The following is an 8,322-nucleotide window of genomic DNA, read 5'->3' as shown; positions in this document are numbered from 1 at the left end:
CTATGCATCTTGTGGCTCGACTTCTTTTCCCAATTCCCTTTTTGTACTTTTATTGTAATGCTTGATTTTAGATATTCATATAGCCGAGAGGCCTACATCAATCAATACTTCACTTTTATTCACTTTTAATCTGTCATTTTTTTGCTATTCATCTTGTTGATGTGTTTTAAGTAGTTTAAGTTTGTGTTTGGTACTTGATAAGGATTTTTTAGTTATAAATCTCATCATGTTCAACTTAGCTTAACTAAAGCTCTTGGTCAGCGTTGGTCACAAACTACTCGAGAGAGTAAGTAGCAAGGACATGGCTAAACACGTACAGTAAGGAGTTTTGAAACAAACTTTACTATGACGTTTTGACTCCAATCATTTGTGTCTCGAAAGGAGAACAAATGTGGTGTTTAGACAACGAGAGGTTGTTCACCTGAAATAGAGAGCCAATATGATGATTATAAATAAGGAAGCCTAAATGTATGTCGCTTGATTTATCTTTACCATTTGCATGCCGAAAGGAGAACAAATGTGATGTTTAGGCGTCGAAAGGTTGCTCACCTTAAATATATGATGGCCAAGAGATCTATATTTGTCACACCCCCTCCCGGACTACCTGCTACCTTAGACCGAAAGATGGTGTGAAGCCGACGAACAACGCTTTACTGTACCTGTATCTGTCGACTCTGCTTAAAACTTTCATGTGATGAACTTGCCAATCTAGTATATAAACTATTGTACATGCCACAAAACACAGCGGATCCTAGGCTAGTCAAACACATACATGAAGTGTACCTCAAAATTTACCGATTTCACGAGTAAACCTAAAAACACCTTAATCAAAAAAATATAACCAACAAAATTTACACAACTACAGCTCCTAAAGCTTATACAAACTGTGGAGTATCTATAACATACAAGGGTGTATATACACCACAACACAACAGACTCTATGCCCAACCCAAAACACGTACTGGCAATCGATAATGAAGCTTCCACAGACTAAGGCAGTCTATCAGGCATCGGGAAGTCGATCTCTACCTGGAAAATGGGTAAAACATTTTGGAAAGGGTGAGCTATAAAGCTCAGTGAGTGACTCAGTTTAAAACTATGAATTTAAAGATAAGAGCACATGAAAACTTTACACATATAGATCTGTTTATACAAGTCGCAAATGTAAATGTGTAGTAGTAAGAATAGCTTCCTTAAATACTTAGCATGTTCATCATTGAAATCTAGCAAGGCATATCAAGTATATCGAAGCATTTTAACTAACATGACGAATCTACGTTGTGTAGGGTACACCTAGTATAACAACGTTTACAAGCACTACGATGTAGTGGGGCCCGCCCAGCACTCCCATCATCTTTGTCGTAGTGGGGCCCGCCCAGCACTCACGACAGCATCATTGTTACGGAGTACACTCAACCTCAACAACGGAATCTAACCAGTGTGCACACGGTAATCTCTAGCCTCAGGCTCAAGATCTCAGTCATGTAGTTAATGAAAATTTCATAAATCATCTTTAAATATTAAAACATGCCTGCTTATAAATTTTACACAAAGCTCGAACTTTACTCAGCTCTTTCATGGAAAATTGTAGTTCTTAAAACAAAACTTCATACTAATTCATGCTTTTCTTAAAATATTGTGGTTTAAATACTTTCCAAACATTTAATATCTACGTGCTAGCATAAATTTCTTTAAGAAATCTAGTCTCCAAATGTATACTTGAAAATAGTCATGAAATTCAAATACTTTTCATGGCTTCGTAAATAAACATTTATCGCATTCAATCATAATAACAATTATGGAAAATATTTCAAAGTTGGTTTTGTCACTCACAGTCTTGGGCTAGATCCTTGGTCTATAAGCTCGATTTAATTCTTCTCGGCCTGCCAACAACCCAACCGAGTATTAAAACTCTAAACATTCTGGTTTCCTAAAGATATACATAACATGTCGCACCAAAGATGACGCTCACGAAAACAAAGCTTAAGAAATAAAATCCTATTTCAACAATTCTCTAAAATTTCCAGATTTCTAACATAAACTTCAAAGGACTATAACTTTCTCAATACTTAACCAAAATGAGTGTTCTTTATATCAAAATCTTCATTTTGAGATCCTCTAAAACTTACCTGAAGACATATAAATCTGATTCCCCGTGCATAAACACATATAACCCTCAAAACAGAACCACTTCCAGAATCGCGCGCACACGACCTCTTTAACTTGTCCCTACAATTTAGCTGATATTTAGTCGTTTTTGGTTTACAATTTCTTCATGAAAATTGTAGTAAATTGAATAAGCTTTCCAACCATACTAAATAGAGATTCTAACTCCACCGATACACTCTGAAATACAAGAAAAACCAGAGACCTCCTGATTTCGAGTGAAAACCAACTGCCCTGTTTTCTTCATCAAAAAGCACCAAATGAATATCCGAATTTGCTCCAACGTTCTTCATAAAGTTTGTTTAAAAATGAGTTAACTTTCAGTAAATGTAAATCTCACCTCTTAATTCCTTTTGAAGAGTTCAAAACGAATTAAAAACCAGTGATGTGCAGAATGAACTAAAATTCAGCCATTGATACACTTTGCTTGAGTTCTCCTCCTCTTCTTCAACCTAAAAATTCTAGTAAAATTTCTCTTCTTCTTCCAAACTCTCTCTTAGAAGTTCTCTGCAAATTGAAGAAGGAAAAAGAAAAAAAAATGGAACTTGGATGTCTTCAAAATCTTGGCGGTGAAGGGAAGAAGAAGAAGAAGAAAAGAAAAAATGAAATTTTCTTCTCCTTTTCTTCTTTTTATCCTTTCTTTTCTTTCTTTTCTTTACTTTATTTAATAAAACTATTTAATATATAAATATATATATATATATATATATATATATATATATATATCTACACTTAATTTCCATTTTCTTTTTCTTTTTTTTTCCACATTTAAAGAAATTAAACCAAGAAAATATCGGGTTTACAATATTACATCAAGGACAATCCGCATAGCTTAGATCACCTAGAATACTAAGACTTTCCTTCACCCCTCTTAACACAAGTTAGTTCATTTTCCATAATTACACAATTCCATGTCACCTTTTGTAGAATCTCTAGCGTAAATAATAGAATTAATACACACATATACATTTCCTTCATACTGTATAAATATTGTATACCGCCTAGAGGAAGAGTAGACATTATACTTAAAGCTTGATAGAAATTTCCAGTGTTCGACCCTGACTTACCCTAGAAACCTCTTGGTTCGCTTACACTTTAGCAAGCATGAGGAAAACTTGTACTCAATGTAGATTATCATGAAGTTAGCAACACATAGGTAGAGCGCGCACCTGTTATTTCATAATCCTAACCTACATGCCTATATTAGTCTGATTGTTAGAGCCCAACATAATTTATTTACGATTAGATCCTATATAAGAAGAACCCAAAGCCAAAATAAGCGAGTGCTTTTTGGTGCTATTGGTATTGAGTTTGCGTGCAAGGATCCAACAAAGCCCACTCACCCCAAACTTAAAAAATAGGTGACCAATGATTGGAGTGACAGAGGCTCAATCGAGCGTGAGATGAGGCAGTGGTGCAACTCGGAGTCGTTGAACTTTAAGAGACAAAATCGACAACGACAATTGCAACTTAAGGTCTGCGACAAACAAAGCTTGGACTTGCCATGACTAGGCTTCATCGGAGGGGAGTAACAACTTCCTTTGTACGTGAATGGCAGTTAAACGTCGTACGATGGAGAAACAGTGGTGGCAGACGCGACAAACGCTTGCTGTAGAGAACGCGGGCACTAGGGCTTGTGAAGGAGAAGAAGACGATTCCTTTTCCTCTCTTTTTTTTTTTTAATTGGCAAGCATACCAATAAATGCTTTAAATAATAATAATAATATATCATTATTACTATTTCAATAATCCCTTTTTTCTCCACTAATTAAATTCATTTTCTTTCTTCATTAATTAATTCTAAAATCACATCAACCTTTTCCTTTTTTTTTTCCAAAATATAAATATCTTTTCACTGTAATTATATTTCTTCCAATAGTATAATTATTCTTTAACCTTCCATAATTCATTTACATAAATATCTGAAATAAAAAATCTAGAAATATCCTAGATTTTATTTAAGTTAACAAATTATAGAGAGTTCTTTTGGATAAGGATGAGGCTAAAAATATCTAGAATAGTTAGAACTCTAGAGAAACCTTGGCCTGGGCTCTAAGGATCTCACACCTATAAATAGGAGTTATGTCCTCATTTGTGAACCAAGCAAAGAAAGCAAAACAAAAGAGAAAGAAAGAAAGAACTGTGAGTGAGTGCTTTGAGAGTAAAAAAGTGATCTCTCTAAAACTGTCCATGTTTTGTAAATTTTTTTAATAAAAATTTGTTTCTTTCAAGTGAGTGTCTTTTTCTTTTGTTCCAACTTCTTCAACATGGGAGGCTATGGGTTCAGTTTAATGTGTGTAATCGTGCAAGCTCAAGGTAAGATAACAACTAAAATGATCATTAACATCGTAAAATACGTACTTAGTGTAATCACTATGACTGCAATGATTTAGAACCCGTACCTAAGAAAGACTAATATTTAACTAAGTGCTTAAGAGAAGGCATTTTGATTAGAGCTAGGCGATATGAAGTAGGCATTGGAGCTTATTGCAAGATAAAGAGAAGGTGAGGAAACTTTAGAACGCGGGCTTAGCTTCCCCATAAGCTAAAGACTAGGCGATAAGAAATAAGGAAACATCTAGGAAATTTCCTAAGGATACTGAATGGGCCACGTGTAGAAGTTTAAGCTAAGCATAGTTAAGTTAAATACTAAGCTTCCACGTGCACCACTAAGAGTAGGAGCTGGCCAGGTACCAAGAGTTTTGGGATGACTAATCCATTTAAAGACTAGTATAAATAGAGGATGAAGTCAAATTATTCAAGAGTCTGTTGGTGTAAATATGAAAAGAAAAACTAAGTATTTGAGTTGCTCTTGAAAGAACTTGCGAGAAGAAGAAGTGTAGAAACATTTGGGGTCTCAGGCTACTAAGTTTTTAAGTTTGCGAGTGTTTTCTTCAAAGTGTTTATATGTTGAAAGCTTTCTTTAAAAAGTCTTTACTGATTTGGAATGATGATTTCTATATAAGTGTTTCCAATGAGATTTCAAATGAAAAGCTTATGCTTTGTTTAAAGTATGTTTTATATGTTTCAATTGAATATGAAATTGATGTTCAAACCATTAGTCTTCTTCCTATCAATGACCTAACTCTTATGTGCACATAAGGGTAAAGACAACCATGTACAAAAAGGACTGCATGATGGAGTGAAGCTGACCAATGCATAAAAGATGTGTATTGTGTTAGGCAGTTTGAGGAACAAGGAATGAATCAGGATATTCTTGGATGCTGTTGATGAAAAGGCCATCACAGTAGTCTAAACACAAGATGATGAGTCTTTGCATAGAGAATGATTCAGGTTCTTGGTGAAAGAAATGTTTATGACTAATGTATGTTTATGTGAAATGATGTGATTATGTGATTTGTTATGCTTATGTGATTTGATATAAATAAATGATTATGAAAGGTACATCATAGAAGGTTTTCACGAAAACCTCACTGAGTCTTTTGACTTATGTTTTAAAGTTTTACTTCCTAGGTGATCAAGTGCTAAAACTAAAATGAGGAAAGGGTGAGAAGCTTGCTAGGTGAGAAGAGGCTGCCAGGCATTTAGTTTTGAGTTTGAATTATTTTCTTGTATTTGTAAGAGTTGTAAAGCTGATAGTAAAATGCATGACTCAAATTAATAAAAGTTTAAGTTCTGTTACTTCTATTGTGTTGAGTATTTTCATTGCATAAAGTATAAATTATAAGTTAAATCAAAGAAGTTACCAGGAGACTAAGTAAAGTTTAAGGACCTCAAGTTGAGTATTATTGACATTTAACGTGTCAGAAATACTCAAATACATACCACGTCTAGTATGGCAGGCTAAGATGCGTGCGCGGCCAAGTGTGACAGAAATGACCTCGTACAAATAAAAGTCTTGACGCAGTTGAAGTGTGTTGCAAAAAACTACTATAAAACTATGGCTAAGGTTGTTTTTCAAATTAAAATAGAAAGATTACGAGGAAATACAAAACTTATTTTCATTAGCAACTCAGAATTTACAAAACACCAATTTGGAGTCCAGAGCAGAACATCACCACTTCGTCAACCTCCCTATTCTCTGTGTTTTGAGGTTTGGTTTGTGGTTGGGAATTGTTTGAATCGAGAAAAGGAGAGAATTTATTTCTTCACATAACTATTATGTGATCCTTAATATCATATCTCTTCTTTCTGTTTTGTAGGTACCAAATACGTGGGGGAAGAAAAAAGGTAGAAGAATATGGATAGTATCCTAAGTTTGAAGGAAAACACCAATTAAATTAAATTAAGTTAAATTAATTACCTAATTCTTCGGTTAATTAATGGGGTTTTTTAAAAAATATAACAAAGTGACAAAATATTTAAATTATATAAAACAATTTCGAAAATAGAAAAAGCCTACAGACCCACAATGGAAAAGACAAAAATGTCCTCGTGATTAATTGGCACCGACACGTAATATATTTGGTTAATGATCGTTTAGATTTGACTATTTTTTGTTACATGATCATTTAGATTTTATCATTTAAATTTGTGTAGCCAAATCTAAATGACTTTTTTTTTTCAATTTTTGGTACAAGATATCGTTTAGATTTGGTACACGATCATTTAGATTTGATACACGATCGTTTAGATTTTATCTCAAATTTAAACGATTTTTTTCAAGATTTTTTGGTACACGATTGTTTAGATTTGGTAGATGATCGTTTAGATTTGGCTACCCAAATCTAAACGCTTTTTTTTAAGATTATTTGTACACGATCATTTAGATTTGACTACCCAATATCCTAAAGATTTTTTAACAATCTGTTATATTTGACACATGATCTTGAACAACCAAATTATCCAATATCCCAATGATTTTTTTCACGATTTTTTATACTTGGCAATCTTGAACAACCAAATAACAATTTTTTTTAAAAAAATAGATCTTTTATATTGGTACATGATCTTGAATAATAATAGTTTGAAAAAAAAATTGCAAAAGAAGAGAAAAGGATGATGGAAAGGAAAAGAAAAATTGCAGAAGAAAGAAGATGAAAAGAAAAGACAAACCTAAAATATTAAAAAAAATAGCCAACTTCATGAGCTTTTTGATTTTGTTACGCGGATCGTAAATATTCTGTTGTTTTGTTATATTTATGAAAATTAACTTTAAGTAATAATCAAATTAATTATCTCATATTTAATTTCACTTACATTTGAATCACATTCAATTTTATTTATCTCGTAACCTATTGTATTGATGTGTATCTTATGTGCATTAATTTTAACATATAGTTTGAATATGAATCCAATTCATATTTAAATTAAAATTTGAACTCCTTCACATATTTAATTCTCTCTAAATTAATTTTGAATTATATTCAAAATTGATTATATACAATAACGTTTAATTAAAATATATACTTTACAGTCTAATGTATCACCATACATATATTATATTAATTTTCTAAGTAAATTTGAATATTTCAAATTACATTCAAGACATAATAATCTCAATAGCCTTCTATGAGCTAGGAAGGGGACCTAATGGATCTATAGATCATTAGCTCTAACAATATGAGAATAATTGACTAAACTCATTAACACATCAATTAATATTCCTTAACTATGTGTACTGTAACGACCCAAACTTTTAAATTAATCTAAGGTCATTTACTCAAAAGATAAACATCAAAAGACACTTTCTTGAAAAGAGGATAACTAAAATGTTTATAAAATTACTATCAATCTGTTTACAAAACATAAGATTATCAAAACTGACAAAAATAATTTGAAAACATCACCTACGGGTTTTAACAATTTTAAAGAAATAATAATAAAAAATAATCTTAAGTAAAATGTCTAAAATTTAAAATACTAAAAAACATATAATGTAACGATCCAACTTTTTATACTAAGTTGAGGTCATTATTAAAAAGAAACAATAACAAGAGACACTTTCTCGAAAAGAGGAAGAATAAATTTTCATTAAAAACAGAATATTGAAACACTGATACATAGACACGGAAGCAAAACTAAGTCTCCATATGGCATGTCACAGATCCTTCTCTATTGCTTGCCAGCTTTCCTCTACCTTTACCTTTGCCTGAAATATTAAATATAGAAATAGTAAGTATAAACATATACTCGGTAAGGGACCTACTACTAGTTCCGCTAGGTATCTGTTAACTTCCCATTAGAGTCATGTAG

At 32.4% G+C, this 8,322-nt stretch overlaps 1 long non-coding RNA gene across 3 annotated transcripts; it reads right to left on the bottom strand.

Annotated features, from left to right (window-relative positions):
- Positions 1–427: 427 nt before the first annotated feature.
- LOC127151289 (uncharacterized) lies at positions 428–2,741 on the bottom strand. 3 transcript variants are annotated; one of them, XR_007824149.1, is made up of 5 exons: positions 2,507–2,741; positions 2,311–2,400; positions 2,130–2,229; positions 1,834–1,883; positions 443–1,029 (listed from the first exon to the last, which is right to left on the bottom strand). It is a non-coding gene; the product is annotated as an uncharacterized LOC127151289 (long non-coding RNA). The 3 variants fall into 3 exon arrangements; XR_007824150.1 differs by having other exon boundaries at positions 432–1,029; positions 2,311–2,741; XR_007824148.1 differs by having other exon boundaries at positions 428–1,029; positions 2,130–2,741.
- Positions 2,742–8,322: the final 5,581 nt, after the last annotated feature.

This window comes from Cucumis melo, chromosome 10 (genome assembly GCF_025177605.1).
Source record: "Cucumis melo cultivar AY chromosome 10, USDA_Cmelo_AY_1.0, whole genome shotgun sequence".
Classification (NCBI taxonomy): domain Eukaryota; kingdom Viridiplantae; phylum Streptophyta; class Magnoliopsida; order Cucurbitales; family Cucurbitaceae; genus Cucumis; species Cucumis melo.
This window is presented reverse-complemented; position numbering and strand designations above follow the sequence as displayed.